Below are 17,821 nucleotides of genomic sequence, written 5' to 3'. Positions count from 1 at the left end.
GCCCCCCGCCCCCCTCCACACCCCGCCCCCCACTCGTGGGTTCTGAGCATCCGGAATCCCCCGGAGCTCGCCGGGCCGTGTGGGAGGGAAACCCGCCCCCATCCCCACCACGCGCCTCCCCGCAGTCCCGGGTGGCTTAGACAAGTTCCACACCTGAAATCTGGACTCGGAGAGGGATGAGGCTGCCCCTTCCGAGGGGCGGGAAGGAAAGTTTGGGAGGGACGGGCGGCCTCGAGCGTGGTGGCCCCCGGATCGCAGCTCCACTCCGAAGCCCAACAGGTAAAACCTTCCCGAGAAGCTTCCGGGGAAACGGGCATCTCTCGGTGGAGTCGTGATCCTCCACGCCCTGGCCCCCAGCAGGCCCCCTCTGGACCACACGGGCTCCCAGATCTACCAATCACGTCTCCCAGTTGCTTTTCTCAGTATAGTCATGGCAATAATTTGCTTTTATAATTGCAAGGAGGGAGCTGGAAGCCCATTTCCTTCCAGGGCTATAGGGTTATGTAGGTTATACACACTGAAAGCAGTGTGTATCTGACCCAGAGGCAGCACCGAATTCATCTAACTTGCTTTGGGTGGTGGCACAGGACCAAAGCTGTTCTTTCTATCAAACTTTGGGATATCTTGACAGCTCCGACAGAACGGCCCCTCTGCCTGGCTGGGCCTGGAGGAGTTGTTAAGGCGGCCCCTTGGCCAAGAATAAGGTCTCTGTCTGGTGTGGCCTGACACTACCACATGTAACCTCAGGACGTCGGAGCCAGCCTGGTAAAGGGTGGCTTTTGTTTGCAGCTGGGTATTTTTAGTTTCATGTCAGCAAACTGCAGCGGTGTTTGTCTCCTCACCCAAACCAGTGGTTGTGAAACTTGTTAGGGAATTTAAAAATGGACCTGGCTTGCCTGCCGGCAGCCAGGCAGTGGTTGCAATGGGCAGGACCAGACAGACTGCTGTGTCCTGGGCCAGGCTCCGCCCAGAGGGCTGGGGGACTGGGTGGTGTGCAAATACACTGGGGGCCCAACGGCACAAACAAAGAGCTGAAAGATTTGGTCTAGACACTACAGATGTGTTTAGGCCACTTCAGTTTTGCCTGGACCGAACGTGCCGGGTAGTTCTCTGCAGAAATGCCTGGAACAGTGAGGTGTGTTAGTCTCCAGCAGGAATGTGCCATCACTTCTCTGTACCTGTTAGTTGTCCAGGGAGATACTAAGTAGTAAGACTACTGCTGCCCATGATTTTCAAGCATCCTATGTTTCTCTTACCCTGTGTGAGATTTAGGAAATAACTTTCCAGCCAGGGATACCAGGAAGAAATTTCCAACTTGTAACTGACAGTTTGTGAAAATTTCCAGCCCTAGTTGGAGTATTAAGTTGGCTTGAAAGTGGTGTTAGCTGCCCTCAGTCTGGCTTTTCGGTACCAGGGACAGAAGCTTTGCCGAGGCTTTCCAGATAAGGGTTTGCCATCCTTGACCCTCTGCTCTAAACTTGGCTTCCCTTCCTGGTCCCACTTCCAACCCCCAAATGGCATTTGTGGATTATTTGCTTATATGAGTATGCTCATCTGTTATTTTCCACCAGTCTATATAGCAAAGACTACTTTCAATACGTTCTATTGAATGTAGAACTGTATTGGTCTACATTCAACTGAAAGGTCTTCCTTATTTTTAATTATATATAATTGTTTCACTGTTCCATGAAAACTCCATGCCAATAGTTTATTATGATATGGGACATAAAAATATACTTTGAAATTAATATTAAACATTTACACCCCCCCACACACGCATTTTATTAAACTATGCTCTTGATGACAACTGATGCTATCTCTTTTTCCTACTGCTCGGAATTTCCTTAAAAGTTAGTTGCTCTTTGCTTCTCTGAAGGATTTTGGATTGTAACAGCTGATCTTTTAGCCTGGCACTGCAGTTTCCATTTCTCCAGATCACCCTGGGAGAGGCAGAAGGGACCACAGCATGGCACAGATTGTGTTGCTAAAAATTAGGAGCCCTCTGGCAGAGAGGCTGTTTCTATTCCTATCTGAAATAGAAATGTAGTATTCCAAAAAGAAATGGATCCCTGGCTTCATTGATGGCTAGAGAATACCTGGAGTGTGTGAGGAGGAAGGGAAAGAATAAACAGAGACAAGCTGGCGAAGGGCTGGCTGGCTGTTCCTCTGATTCTAATCTGGGGTTCATTGTCTTTTGTACTTTTCTAATACAGCAACTTGAGTAACTGATCTTTAATTTGGTTGTTGGGTTCAGCAGAAGTGGGCTTCTTGTCAGTACAGGCAGTTTTCTTTAGGTCTTTGACACTCTAAGTTAATAGTCTTAGGGCAGGGTCTGGGTTTTAGGCCCTATTCTAATCCCAGTGTCCGGCACAATGCCCAGCCCATAGAATTTTCTCAATAAAGTATTTGCTGGATGAGTGAATGAAGTGACTAGATTCTAGGAGACCTGCTTCTCCAGTTTTTGGGAAGTTGTATCAAACCTTGCCAAGAATGCCTCGTCAGTAAGTCTGGCTCTCTTGAGGGGGGTGTGGGACACTGGAGACAAGATCTGGACACTTCTCTATCCTCCTGGTCTCTGAGATCCCTCAAGTCATGGGTCAGGTTTAAGCTCATCACACCCCAGACAGAACACTCTTCTTGGCCTAGAGTTGCTGCCCCAAAGTGTGAGACAGTGAGGCTGGGTGTCTTGGGTAGGGGGAAGCTTGGTCTCTTTTAGCCACTGACCTGTAGAAACCCATCTGCAGGAGAGACACCCTCTGTGGGCGTGAACTGCTCCTGATCTCAGTGAGAATGGAGCTCCATGCGTGTGCTTTCTGCACAGGTTTGCGCCCATCAGCGATCGCCTCCTGAACATTGACTTGTCTCAGGTACCTGCCCCAGACAGGCGGCCTTTGATGGAGCTGTGTCTTGGGGCAGGCTAGGCAGAGCTGAAAGGCCTCCAGGCTACATTTGTCCTGAGTGTGTGAAGGTGGCTCCCCTGAACCTTCCTTTTGTGTTACTCTGTAGGGTTGTGATTTTGTTTGAAAGCTCCTGTTCATAGGAGAGAAGCCTGGGGAGAAAGCCTTTCTTCTCTCTTTCTCTTCCTCTGTTTTTTTTTTTTTTTTAAATGTTTACTTTCACTGTCGCCTGGGATTTCTTTGCCTTGGTCAAATGTATTGGAAGATTATACCCTTTATTTAAAGGCTTCTTCGGTTACCCCTTTGTAGTTCACTTGATTAGATTGAATGTAAAACACTTGCATTATAATTTTAACCTAATTATAAAAGTAATATGTGCTCATTTTAGAAAATTTAGGAGGTACAGAAGACAAGCAATCATCCATTAATCTACCACCAGAGGCAAGGGGTCCTTTTTTCCTGTCTATTGTAGAATATATATATTAAAAAAATAATTGAGATCCTATCCTGGGTTTTGTACCTTGTTTGATAGATAATATGTATTTTAGACAAATACATCATTATGGTCATTATGGTGACCAGTAATTAAGTTGAAAAACAGAAAACTTAGCCACAAACTTTTAAATTTATAGGGTTGCCTGTACCTCTAACCTCCCATTCCCACTATTTTGCAGAGTGCCAGTCTGGTATCGTGTTTTTTTTTCTTTCTGCACGTATTTAATTTTAAAGAATCTTTTTGCTGATACATGAAATGAATTTGGAGTTAGAGCAGGTTGTAGGGGCTGTTCTCTTATATATCTGAAACTTCTTTTGAAAAGAAGTCAGGAGGTTCTCAAATATGACAGTGTTATAAATCCTGGCAACTGCATCAAATAGCTGAAAGATAAGATGTTTCCAGCATCTGGTCTCCCCTTGGCATTTTAAATGTTTGCACCTCCATGGGGAGTTTCATAGCTGCTCAAAGATGAGACAGATACACGTAGGCAATTTACCTCGACAGTTAGATCTGCTGTCCAGGAGTCCTCATTTTGTTGCCTCTGAAATAAAAGTAGTGACCGGGCACCAGAGGACGAGTGGTTGGGGGTTTTCTGATGGACGAGGGGTGGGAGAATCAACTCGCCAGCAGAAGGGGCTGCTGTTTATGTTTATCTGGATGAAAAGCCATTTTGCTTATGAACTGTATCGGCCACAACCATTTAAAAACATTTAAAAACAGGAAATCAAAGGCTTACAAGTGAGCACTGCCCTTTCCCTTCTTAAATCTACCAAGAGGACAAAGCTCTTCTTAATCTGGGGACAGTGAATGGGAAGACTTTCATGAAAGTCACAGCCCACTGGGAAGGGCAGATTCTGAAAAAAACCAAAAGTAGTTTTACCTATTCATTTTCTCTTTTTTATTTTTCTTCTCTTGAATTTTGAGACCCCCATCTTTATCACAAATGAAGAGTGAGGCAGTCCCTCCCCTGAGATCATTGAATAGTCTGATCTGTCCATTAAAAATTCCTAGAACTTGTAATTTGATGCATCTTACATCAGATGTGATTCATCACAATTTGAGATCAGAGTTGCTCTTTCTTTCTCTGTCTCTTTCTCTCCTCTACTCTGTGCCAGGTGTTGTTCTGGGCACTGGGGATACCATAAAACATTTCTGCCCTCATGGAACTTACCTTCTAGTGAGGTATAGGCAGACTTTAAGGAAGTGCAGAAGTCACATACATAGGTGATGTGTCAGATGGTGTGAAGAGAGAAGAACAAAGCAAGAGATATGAATGAGGGATGTGAGAGGCCAGGGTTGCAGTTTAATACAGAGGTCATTACAGGATGTCGCTGACAAGTTGATATTGGAGAGCAGAGATGGGAAGAAGTGAAGGAGCTGGCCACATGTCAACCCAGTCCCAGATAGGATATTCCAGGTCTGTTCCCCGAGGCACGACTTCGCATGGCAGGCAGCTCTGAGTGTCTGGAGCAGAGGGAGGAAGCAGCTAAGACCAGAAGGTGCAGAGAGATTGTGTGGATCTTGGCCTTGACTGGCGACAGGATGGGAAGCTCTGGAAGAGTTTGGGCTGAGGACTCTTGGGGGAGGGGTTGCGGAATGGGTGGACAAGCCCAAAGCCTCTTCCTTGCACTTCTGTGTGCATCTTCAAGCAGCACCACAGTGCAGTTGGGTGAAGTGTTTAGCATGTAAATCCCACTTCTCTCCATCAACCTCTGCCTCCCCCTCACCTCCAAACTAGACCACTCCCTTTTTGCAGTTTTTTAAAGCAGTAATGTATAACTCAGAACAAAATAAAACAAAACCAATTTGACAGGAATTTTAACTGAGTTTGTGTTGGGAAATTCTTGAAATGTCTAAGGCGTGATCCACAGCATTCATAGATGGAAACCAACAGCCCCTGCCTTCTGGAGGCACTCAAGAAAAATAGAGAAGGAATGGATCAATGATTTGGGAGTGAAAGACCCAGGTCCTAGTTGGACATACCCCCTCTGCCTGCTCCTGTGAATTACTATATTTTATCAATTGTAAACACTCATTCTTTTCACCTTTCTGACATTTGACTTGTAACTGATGGTATCTTAGTGCTGTGCTGACCTTTAGTGCATAGCCTTTATGTTCTTAGTGGAACATAAAGTAACAGTGATTCTTATAGTTGATTCCCTTGGACCCACCTCTGTAAATTGTGAAAGAACTTTCTGTACACCATGGCGGACCTCAGAATCTCAGTAAGGTGATCAAAATGGCACTCAGGCTCCAGCTGAGGGCCCGGGGGGTACCTGATTAATCCTGATCGCCTGCTTCATAAAGGCTTTGCTGGTTGGCGGGCCTTTCAGTCTTTTCTGCTGTCCCTGGGAAATTTGCACCTATTTTCAGAGCCACAGGGCTTGTATCTCTTTCTGATTAACTGATGAGGTTGGTAAGAGTCAGAATAGAAATGTGGGGAAGTGAGTTATTTAATATGGGGCTCAACTCTGGAACATCACAGAGAAATAGACTTCGTGACGTTGTTTGGGGAAAATGTCACCAGTGTGGATTTTGCTTGCTTTCAAGGCTGCTAAACTCCCACGGCCTTGGTCATTTCCCTTTTCTGTTGTTTAGTCGCTAAGTCATATCTGACTCTTTGTGACCCCATGGACTGCAGCACACCAGGCTTCCCTGTCCATCACCAACTCCCGGGGTGTACTCAAACTCATGTCCATTGAGTCTGTGATGCCATCCAACCATCTCATCCTCTGTCATCCCCTTCTCCTCCTGCCCTCAATCTTTCCCAGCATCAGGGTCTTCTTCAATGAGTTGGCTCTTTGCATCAGGTGGCCAAAGTATTGGAGCTTCAGCTTCAATATCAGTCCTTCCGGTGAATATTCAGGGTTGATTTCCTTTAGGGTTGACTAGTTTGACTTCCTTGCTGTCCAGGGGACTCTCAAGAATCTTCTTCAGAAATGCGTGGTAATTGTTTGTTTACTTGTATTCAGTACGTGTTCCTCTTTTGAGGAACCTCTGCCAAGTTCCTCTTTATAGCCTCTAAGCTTGGCCCAGAGGTACTTGGGAAACATTTAAAGAGTAAATAAGTGACTGGCAAAGATGCCTCTTCCGCCCCTGTGCCCACCTCACCAATATGCATAAGCCCAGGGGGAAGAGCAGGGTGACTTGCTGTGACCAAATAGCTTCTGGTATGGTGTGCTTTGTTTCTCAGACCTCTTTGCTTCTGGCTTGCTGGGATTCAGCCAGGCTTCAGGGTGTGAACTGGGAAGGGGTCTAGGTATTTAAGCAGAAAGGTATTTAATGGAGGGAATCTGGTCCTTAAAAAGGTTGGGAATGCTGGTGGTCAAGAATCCACCTGCCAATGCAGGAGACGCAGGACATGCAGGTTTGATCCCTGGGTTGGGAAGATTCCCTGGAGGAGGAAATGGCAACCCAATCCAGTAGTCTCGACTGAAAAATCCCGTGGACAGAGGAGCCTGGTGGGCTACAGTCCATGGGATTGCTCAGTCATGTCTGAGCGTGTACACACATAGACGCATAGGGCTCTCAGCTGGGCCTCAGGAATTAGCCTCGGGTAATAGCAGTAGCATATGTAACACCAGAGAAGCAAACACATACAGGCCTGGTTACTCAAAAAAACTGGCCCACTCAGGGTGCTGCTCCCTCTGAGACCATCTTTGAAACTACCAAATCCAAGAACAAACTAATGACACTGGCACCCTGGGATCAGAAATCCTGGTTCCAGAATCGGGATGCTCTTACAGCCACCTCTCAACACCCAGCAAGCCAGAGAGTGGTCCCAGAGAGTGTTGTCGAAACCCCAAATCGTTCTCACATCATCAGGAGCCTGAAGAAAACCTGGAAGGCGGGGAGGTGGCCTCTCACCTATGGCCTCTTTCTAAATCTGAAGTCAGTGTTTCTGTCTAGGGGAGCCAAACTCACATTCAGAACTTTAGCTTCAGAACCAGGATGGCTCAGAAACATAGCTTTTAAATCAACAGCCCTTACTGTATAGAAAGGCTTTCTAAAAGGGAGTAGAATGGGTGATGAGCAGACATCCAGAGTGCTCACCACTCCCTATTGGTAAAACATATGTGAGCAGCCATCTCCCATCTATTTTGCTTATAGTAAGTGTATTCATATTATTCCCATTATCTAAATATGTAGGATAAGGATGTTTCTGTTTCTAACAATAGTCATTATAAACCCACATGTTCATTACCATCTGGGAAATTCTGTTAGCGAACTCCCAGTCAGCTCTGATTCTCTTACCCTTTTTACCTTGTAATGTGGCATACAAGGGGCTTCCCAGGTGGCACTAGTGATGCCCAGGTTCCCACTTGCTAATGCAGGAGACGTAAGAGACACAGGTTTGATCCCCAGGTCAGGAAGATGCCCTGGAGGAGGGCATGCCACCCCACTCCAGTCCTCCTACTTAGAGGATCTCATGGATAGAGGAGCCTGGAGGGTTGCAGTCCACAGGGTCACAAAGCATTGGACACGACTGAGGTGACTTAGCATGCAGCACATGGCATACTCAGGGAGATAGAGGAATTTTCTTCTGTGCATTTTTTTGTGCACATAATATGTGCATGCATTATGAGTTATCTCCAAGCTGCAGTGTGTTTTTATTTTTAATTTTTGCAGCTTGCGGGGTCTTAGTTCCTCTGTGGGTGTGTGCTTAGTCGCTCAGTCATGTCCGACTCTTTGCGACCCTATGGACTGTAGCCTGCCAGACTCCTCTGTCCATGGGGATTCTCCAGGCAAGAATACTGGAGTGGGTTGCCATGCCCTCCTCCAGGGGATCTTCCCAATCCAGGGATATAACCCAGGTCTCCCACATTGCAGACAGATTTCTTTACCGACTGAACCACCAGGGAAGCCCAACCAAGGCAGCCCAACCAAGGCTTCAGCAGTGAAAGGGCTGAGACCTATCCATTGGACCACCTGGGAATTCCCTCCAAGCTGTAGTTTCTTGACTGGAATCTCTTTAAGCCTCTATTCCACTTTGTGAGGACTAGTTTAGGTAAAAGTAGATGATGTAATCTGTAAATCTACTTGGGATTCAGTTGTAAATGGTGATCTGAGAGCAGTGGGTTGACTGATTTCCTTGGTCCCTCTCTGTCTCCCTCCTCAGGATGCCTGAATTTCGTAAATGCATGTAACTTGGTACAATGGGTTAGATGAGGGTGTTTGTTCCAATTCGTATTTTACATTAATTCATGTTTTTAACATTAAATTTCTTTTTCTAAATTCAATGAAAATGGAAGGCCTGATGTTTCCTTTCCAGGCCCCTTTGTGATAGTTGGAGTGTGTCGGCTAGACTTTGGAACCCGAGGTGGAGACTGGTCTTGAATGTAGTTGGTGATTGTCAGACCCACCACAGTCAAGTTTGCCACCCAGGTGGCTCAGTGGTAAAGAATCTACCTGTCCATGCAGGAGACGCAGGAGACATGGGTTTGATTCTTGGGTCGGGAAGATCCCCTGGAGTAGGAAATGACAACCTGCTCCGGTATCCTTGCCTGGAGAATCCCATGAACAGAGGAGCCTGGCTGACTACAGTCCATGGGGTCACAAAGAATCAAACATAACTGAGTGACTAAGTCAACACTACACACAGTTAAGTGTCTAGCCTGCTTAGTTCTAAAGATAGTTCTGACAGCGGTGAGTCAGAGTTTGGCATTAGACATGTGGTGTGGCTAGGACTGATATTTCCAGTATCACTGGAGTTCAGGTCTCACTCAGATAGGTATGGATAGAAATAAAGACGGCTTTCCTGGCAGCTCAGATGGTAAAGAATCCACCTGCAGTGCAGGAGACCCAGGTTCAATCCCTGAGTCAGGAAGATCCCTGGAGGAGGAAATGGCAACCCACTCCAGTATTCTTGCCTGGAGAATTCTATGGACAGGGGATCCTGGTGGGCTATAGTCCATGAGGTTGCAAAGAGCTGGACATGACTGAGCGAGTTTCAAGCCCAGCAATGTAAATGTTGAAATCCGTATCAGTCTTCGGCTTAAGTGATTATCTTAAAGGCCTTGTGAAAAAGACCCACAAAGGCAACGCCAATTCAACAGGCTGGTAGTTGGGTTTCTGTTAGAAACTGCTCATTTCAAAGAATCCCAGAAGCGGGAAAACACAAAGGCTCTTCTAAGGTAGTGTTGTAACACTACATTTCTTAATGGTTGACATATCTTACCTTCAGGGCCATTGTTCATGGTCATTCACTATGGTGAAAAAAAAAAGCACAGAATTTGCAGCCCAGGATCAGCTTTCAGGCTCTGACTGTCTACTTACTGTGTCCATTCGACATCACTTAGGATGGTTTGGTTGAATGCTGTTGAGAGTTAGACTCTGTGCTGGGTGCTGGAGATACAGCAGGGACCCAAGTGGACAAGACTTGAGGGGGGAGATATAATATAAACAAATGCATGTTTGAACCATTGAGTCTGTTGGATGGTGACAAGTGCTGCAGAGAAAAATAAAAAATAAAGCCAGGAAGGAAGATGTGAAATGGAAGCAGTGAGTGATCACTTCTAAATGGAGTGATCAGGAAAGGTTCCCTGAGAAGAGGGCTTTAGGATCACAGGAGGTGAGGGTTCAAGGGGGTGCATTGACAAATGCACATTTGTGCATACAGCTATTTATTGGGTATTATTTCCTGGAGGCTGACATAGGTCAGGTGTTTAATATGTATTACATATTCCTTATAGGGATCTTACAGGATTCATCTCTTGTAATCACCATTTTACCAGGAGGGTAGGAGACTAGGGTGGACTTGCCAGGTGGCGTTAGTAGTAAAGAACCCGCCTGCCAGGGGTGGGGGAGCCTGGTGGGCTGACGTCTTTGGGGTTGCACAGAGTCGGACACGACTGAAGTGACTTAGCAGCAGCAGCAGCCAATGCGGGAGACACAAGAGATGTGGGTTTGATCCCTGGGTCGGGAAGATCCCCTGGAGGGGAGGAGGGCATGGCAATCCAGTCCATTATTCTTGCCTGGAGAATCTCATAGATAGAGGAACCTGGCCGGATACAGTCCATAGGCTTGCAGAGAGTCAGGCATGACTGAAGTGATGTAACACAGCGGCACACAGGAGACTAGGGCACAGAGAATGTGACTTGTCTGAGGTCACACAAGGACTGATGACTCTAGAATTAAACCACGGCTGTCTGACTCTTTCTCTAAATGTCTAGTTGGGGCTCTCAGTTTGGGGACTCTCTGGCCTCTGTATTTGGAAATGTGTCATGATGTGCTTGTTTGTCCCAAAGATTGAGGACATCAGTTTATCAGGCAGAGCCAAGGATGCTAGACATCTCGCATGGGGTGGGACTTTCCTCCCATCAGATCATCATCCTAGCCATCGGCCAACGACTCTTCTTTTGGAGAAATCCCTTAAGACTCTCCACGCTTCACTGGTGTCTGGCATAGTACCTGGCCACACTCCATGACTTGGGAAAGTGCCTGGCACATTGTAGGGGCTTAATAATTGATTGATTACAAGTCACCAACTCAGAGATTTGGTCTCCTCATTTGCCAAGGGAAGGCAGTAGTATTACTTCTTTCCCTTGGTAGTGGGGAAGATTAAATGAGAAATGAGATGTGAAAATACATTGAAGATGGGTGCAAAAACAGTACGCATATATTTTTAAAATAGGTACACTGTGGTTCCTCGTTCTAAGCTTTTATTCTTCGTGTTGATGACAGTGCTCTTGTATTGCATCTCTCTGGAATCTTGAGCAAATGTTTATCTGTTTCGTAGGTGTGACCTACCTGTAAGGTTTGCCGAAAGGGCCCTGCTTTTCGGCCCCAGTGACACCATCTTTCTGGATGTCCTGACCCTCCATCTGCTGTGCTGTCACACCTCCCCTGCCAAGGCCAACACGTAGCACGGCCTCCGTGGAGCTTGGAGTGTTTTGCAAAAGCTGAGTTTATCTGGTAAAAAATCAGCTTTGAGGTTTCACACCAAATGCAGAGACCATACGCTTACCCCCCCCCCCCCCCCATTATGCACAGTTACCTCTCAGGTTCCCACAAACTTTAAAAAAGAGCACTTGAAAAATACAGCACAGGCCACCTGTCAGTGCCGTTTCTGCAGCTGAACTCTGAGGAGGATGGAAGTCATTTCAGAAGAGGAGACTCTGGTTGTGGAATGTCAGGGTGCATTACATGGGACAGAACTGATTATCCTTGGTCTCCACATTCGAGCCCAAGGTGTGCACCCGGAGAACTTTCTGGGTTCTTCTCACACAGGGGCCAGTCCTCCCAACTCTTATCTGCAGGGGTGGAGCCTCCTTGGCAGGCTGGCTCTCAGAGCACGGGCAGAGACCCATTTCTGCCCACTGTCACCAGAGCAGGTACTGAGATGCAGTCGAAAGACTGTGATTCTGAGTTGGGCGAGGCGCTGGGTTCTTTAGGATTCCTAGGTGGCTCAGTGGTAAAGAATGCACCTGTCAGTGTAGGAGACTTGGATTTGATCCCTGGATCAGGAAGAACCCCTAGAGAAGGAAGTGGCAACCTATTCCAGTATTCTTGCCTGGAAAATCCCATGGACCAGAGGGGCCTGTCAGGATATGGTCCATGGGGTTGCAAAGAGTCAATGCATGCACACACACGGGTTCTTTGGCCTGAGACCAAGGACCTAGCTGATGCTCTTCTGCTCCACCTCTGGCCCCTCAGACAGTCCCTGCTGGGCTTGATACTTAACAGAGGATGGAAGAGTCTGTCAGTGCTTGGAGTTCTTTTTCTTCAGGCAGGGCTTTATTGGTGCCCCTGTTGCAGCAGGTGGAAACCAGGAACAGACAAGTCCCCTTGCTTGTTTACTCCCCAAGGTTGGGGCAAGCTTGTTCCTTATATGGGGTGAGGGTTGGGGTCCAAGTTGAAAAAGTATCTTTAAGCATGTGGTCCTCTGGATGAACTTTCTGCCTCATCTAATTGATTTAGAGCTGGGGTTCTCAACAGGTGACAGTTTTGCTCCCTTCTCTTCCACATGGCAGGGGACCTATGTCAATGTCTGGAGACAATTTGGTTGGCACAGCTGGGCAGGTGGGTCCTACTGGCCTCTAATGAACAGAAGTCAGGGATGCTGGTAAACATCCTGCAATACACGGGACAGCCTCCTACAATGAAGAATACTCCAGCCCAGAACATCAGTAGCTAGGAAATCCTTACTTAGATTCCCTGTTTTTCTGGTGCTTTACTGAAAATAGCAGTAATGAGATGATCAGTTAGTGATACTATGTATCAGACAGCATGCCAGCTGCTGTACTTAGATAATCACATCGACTCTTTACCACAGCCTGGTGAGGTGGGCATTTACCAATCCCATTGTACAGATGAGGAAACTGAGGCTTTGGGAGGCTGAGGAGCTTGCCTGAGGTCACAGAGGTGAAAAGTTGGAACAGGATTCCTGCTCAGATCTGACACCAGAGACTGTACTCTTCATCTCACCGGTGTATCCCACCTACATGTGCTTGGTTTTAGCTAATTAGGTCAAGAGGTAATTATTCTATAAGGGCCTTCAGCGCAGCTGTGGGCTTTGTGTGGGACAGGAGTGCAGTGCCTCTCTTCCTCCATGCACTCCAGCCTGGGCGAGCTCATCCCCTCTTGGGGCCCGTGCTGTCACCTGTGTTTGGATGACACTCACCGCTCTTCAGCTTGGATTTGTCTTAAGGTAAAAGTCCAGTTGATATGTTACCTCCTGTGCAAAACCAAGATCCATCTCCTTTCGGTCAGAGGAAGGGGGCATGTCCCGTGGCACTCAGCACATGCACAGCTCTGCTATTACGTGTTGATGCGCTGGCTCGTCAGGAGCAGGCCAGTTCTGGGGATAGTAGTGGCTTACCTTGTTCGAGCTGCTGCAACAAAACCCCACTGACTGGGTAGGTTATAAAGGACAGATGTTTGACTTCTCATTGTATCTCCACAGGGTAGAAAGGCTGAGGGACCTCTCTGGGGCCTCTTTTTCAAGGGCAGTCATCCCATTCATGAGAGCTCTGCCCTCATGCCCTAACTGCCTCCTGATGGCCCTGCCTCCTGATGTTACCACTTTGGGCATTAGGTTTTCAGCATATGAATTTTAGGGGGGACAGAAATGTATAGACCATGGCAGCAGGCAGGAAATATTGAGTGAAAGAATGAGTACATTGGGACTTCCCTGGTGGTCCGGTGGCTAAGACTCTGACCTCCCAGTGCAGGGGGCTTGGGTTTGATCCCTGGTCAGGGAAATAGATCCCACATGCCACAGCTAAGAGTTAGTATGCTGCAACTAAGGATCCTGCAAGCCGAAACGAAGATCGAAGATCCCACATGCCGCAACTGAGACTTGGTGCAGCCAAATAAATAAAGAATACATTTGGTTTTTTTTTAAAGGAAAGAACGAGTACATTCTTCCCTGGGCTTCCTTGGTGCCTCAGATGGTAAAGAATGATTCTGCGGTGAGCTGCATGTAAGAGAGCAAAGAGCAATTCATTTAACACCATGGCTAGATGCAGACGCAACAAAAAAAAGTGAGCATCTCTCAAAGATAGCTCTGTATAGCGCTGTAACCAGTGTGTGTCAGGAGAGGGTCTGCAGATCCAGCTCTGGGTGCCCTGCTGGGGCAGTGCCACCCAAGAGAAGATGCTGTCAGCAGTGTGTGTGTGCTAAGTCGCTTCAGTCGTGTCTGACTCTTTGCGACCCCATGGACTGTAGCCCGCCAGGCTCCTCTGTCCATGGGATTCTCCCAGCATGAATACTGGAGTGGGTTGCCAGGGGATCTTCCTGGCCTAGGGATCAAACCTTCGTTTCCTGTGACTCCAGGCAGATTCTTTACCACTGAACCACCAGGGAAGCCCCAGCTGCACATGGCACTCTGAACTTTCTAGTAGCCACATTAAAAAGGTATAAACCAACAGGTGAAATTAATATCTACAGTAGTATCATTTTAAGAGGCAATACTTTTTTTTTTGGATGTGTCACAGGGCATGTGGGATCTTAGTTTTCCCTGCTGCTGCTGCTGCTAAGTTCTTTCAGTCGTGTCTGACTCTGTGCAACTCCAGAAACAGCAGCCCACCAGGCTCCCCTGTCCCTGGGATCCTCCAGGCAAGAACACTGGAGTGGGTTGCCATTTCCTTCTCCAATGTAGGAAAGTGAAAAGTGAAAGTGAAGTTGCTCAGTCATGTCCAACTCTTAGCGACCCCATGGACTGCAGCCTACCAGGCTCCTCCGCCCGTGGGATTTTCCAGGCAAGAGTACTGGAGTGGGGTGCCATCACCTTCTCCGTAGTTTCCCCAACCAGGGATCAAACTCTCACTCCCTGCATTGGAAGCACAGAATCTTAACCATTGGATTGCCAGACCCAAGAGGCAATAGATATGAACAATTATTGAGACATTTTGAATTTATTTTTTTATACTAAATCTTCAGAAATTCAATGTATAGTTTACATTTAAGCACATCTTAATTCAGACTTCATTTCAAGTGCCCCATAACTGCATGTGGCTCAGGGCTACCTTGCTGGAGAATACAGCTCAGAAGTGTTGGAGAACTTTCTGTGCAATGGATTATAGTTTTTCTGTTTACTTTTCAATCTCTCTCTCTCTTTTTTTTCCCCTTCTCCTTTTTTCAGTTCAGTTCAGTCGCTCAGACGTGTCCGACTCTTTGCGACCCCATGGACTGCAGCATGCCAGACTTCCCTGTCCATCACCAACTCTCAGAGCTTGGTCAAATTCATGTCTGTCGAGTCGGTGAAGCCATCCAACCATCTCATTGTTTGTCGTCCCCTTCTCCTTTTTAAGGGGACGTTTTCCTTCCTGGCTTTAAGCAATACCCTTTGGGAAGAATGTTGACTCTCTAGGACTCTAGGTATTAAGTAACAGTTATTGGTAGTGGAGTCACATATGTATAGCTAAAGTAATGTCAGTCCTCTGAGGCATCTTCACAGTCTTCTGGCGAATCGAGGCCATCTGAAACTTAACCCTTTTTGTTGCTGTTCAGTCACTCAGTCGTGTCTGACTCTGCGACCTCATGGACTGGAAGCTGCACGCAAGGCTTCCCTATCTTTCACTGTCTCCCAGAGTTTGCTCAAACTCATGTCCACTGAGTCAGTGAGATCCAACCATCTCGTCCTCTGTCACCCCTTCTCCCCCTGCCCTCAGTCTTTCCCAGCATCAGGTGACCCTCCTAATTCTCATGCAGCCTAACAAACTCTATAATGTAGAGAGAGACTTACCAACTTCATTCTACAGACGAGGCGGTGGAAACTCAAAGAGGCTTGGGGAGCTGCTTAAATTTGGTTTAAAGTGAGTTCCAGGGACTTCCCTGGTGGTTCATTGGTGGTTCTTACTCTCAATTTATGGGACCTGGGTGCAGCTAAGAGCTGGCATGGCCAAATTAAAAAAAGGGGTTCTAAAGTAAACGTTTACATGCAAAGACTGGTCCAAGAAAGATTCGTTCTATCAAGGTGGACAGAAGCACACATGACTGAACTGTCTGTGGGGCCAAGTGTGACTGGGGTTACAAAGGGAGATAAAGAACTCAGGAAGGGGGCTGATTGATTCAGAGAGGGGTGTTGAGGAAGACTTCACAGGAGAGGTGGTGTTTGCACTGGGCCCTGAAGGGTGAGTAGAGATTTGCTGGGGGGGTTTAGAAGGAGAGGGCAGGCATTCCAGGTGAGGGTATCTGCCAGGACCAGGGTGAGGCAGGAAGGAGAGTGATGTCTGCGAGCAGAAGTTCCAGGGCGAAGAGGTGGATCAGCCACCAACTTGGAGAGCTCGGAAGGCTTTGAAGTTTGAATTTTATTCTGGGGGCCCAGGAGCCATAAAAGGTTTAGGGTAGTGTCTTCTGTTTTTCAGATGATGAAATGTAAGTTCAGTTGAATGAAACACTCATGTTTCTTTAGAAGGGTAAAGGTTTTCAACTCACTTTCTTCAAAGTGAACTTGGAGTCATTTTGAAATAGTTTCTATTATGATCATTTAATGGTGGGGGAAGAAGGTTATTCACGAATGTCTAAAGTGCAAACTAAGAAACAGCTTGAAAGCACTCTGGGATGGGATTGAAAACTCCGCTGTTTGCATTGCTCCTGCCAACATCTGAGGCCATGGAGGTCGCCTTTCAGGCTCTCAGTTGCTAATGGTGCCCTCTCTTCACCCTGGGAGGGCCCTGGGAGAAGTGGCAGGAGAAAGGGAAAGTATGCAAATAGTTGCTCGGTGGAGAATTTCTTGTTTCAGTGTAAACTCTTGGGTCTGTCTGGGGTCAGGTTGAGGCTGTTGACTGCCCTGGAGATGAGCAGTGCAGGCTGGATGAAAAGTCAGCCTCTTCCTCCTGGGAACTGAGACCCCAGGCTTTCATTCCACTCCCCTCGCCCCCCAACTCACCCCACTCATCCTGTGTACTGTGTGTGGGGTCTGATCTCATTGTCCCCCTGAAAGATGCTGCCCTGTGTAATCTTCATATCAAAAGGCTGCCTCTTTTGAGTCCCCACTCCTGGGCTGTGGGAGAGAGGATGGGTTAATTGTAGAGCTCTTATGCTATAGAGAAAGCCATCTCTGGCTTTCAGAATCACTTCTGGGAGGCATTGGGCTTGATTCATAACTGAGGGCCCCCTTCCTTTTCTCTGGTGGCCTGTGGCGCTTGACATTCATTGATAAATGAATGTCATCTGGAGCTGGTTTCCTCATGGGATATCTCACCACCCTTGATCTCTGGGGTTTTTTTTCCTCATTAAAATAACAATACACAAGGAGAACTCTCTCAAAGTCTTAACTTTAAAAAAAAAAGAAAAGAAAAAGTAATGTCTTCACATGTGCAGCATTTTTTCAGGGGACGTGTGGCTGTGTAGGCTACAGTGGTTTTGGGATTTACACTTGCCAACTTGTATGGATCTAGGGATTAGAGATTGGAAGGCCTAATTAAGACAATGCTTGTTATTGGGAGTCTGTGCCAAAATATTGGAATGGAGATTGTTCTGAAAATGCAAAAGTTAGGTCATGAATCCTTTAGAAGCCAGTTTTTTATGGTACGTAGGGCTCTCTGTATAATTTTGCTATTCAAAAATGGAAGTACAGAAACCGAACGGGTAATTTTTTAGTCACTTGTAATAAAACTCAAAATGGATTAAAGATCTCAACGTAAGACCAGAAACTATAAAACTCCTAGAGGAGAACATAGGCAAAGCACTCTCCGACATACATCACAGCAGGATCCTCTATGATCCACCTCCCAGAATATTGGAAATAAAAGCAAAAATAAACAAATGGGACCTAATTAAACTTAAAAGCTTCTGCACAACAAAGGAAACTATAAGCAAGGTGAAAAGGCAGCCTTCAGAATGGGAGAAAATAATAGCAAATGAAGCAACGGACAAACAACTAATCTCAAAAATATACAGGCAACTCCTACAGCTCAACTCCAGAAAAATAAATGACCCAATCAAAAAATGGGCCAAAGAACTAGATAGACATTTCTCCAAA

At 46.7% G+C, this 17,821-nt stretch overlaps 1 protein-coding gene across 5 annotated transcripts in view; it reads left to right on the top strand.

Annotated features, from left to right (window-relative positions):
• CHST11 (carbohydrate (chondroitin 4) sulfotransferase 11) overlaps window positions 1–17,821 on the top strand; it is a 308,394-nt gene that overhangs the window by 40,961 nt on the left and 249,612 nt on the right. The window lies entirely within an intron of this gene.

This window comes from Bison bison, unplaced genomic scaffold (genome assembly GCF_000754665.1).
Source record: "Bison bison bison isolate TAMUID 2011002044 unplaced genomic scaffold, Bison_UMD1.0 scf7180017864327, whole genome shotgun sequence".
NCBI classification, from domain to species: Eukaryota; Metazoa; Chordata; class Mammalia; order Artiodactyla; family Bovidae; genus Bison; species Bison bison.
This window is presented reverse-complemented; position numbering and strand designations above follow the sequence as displayed.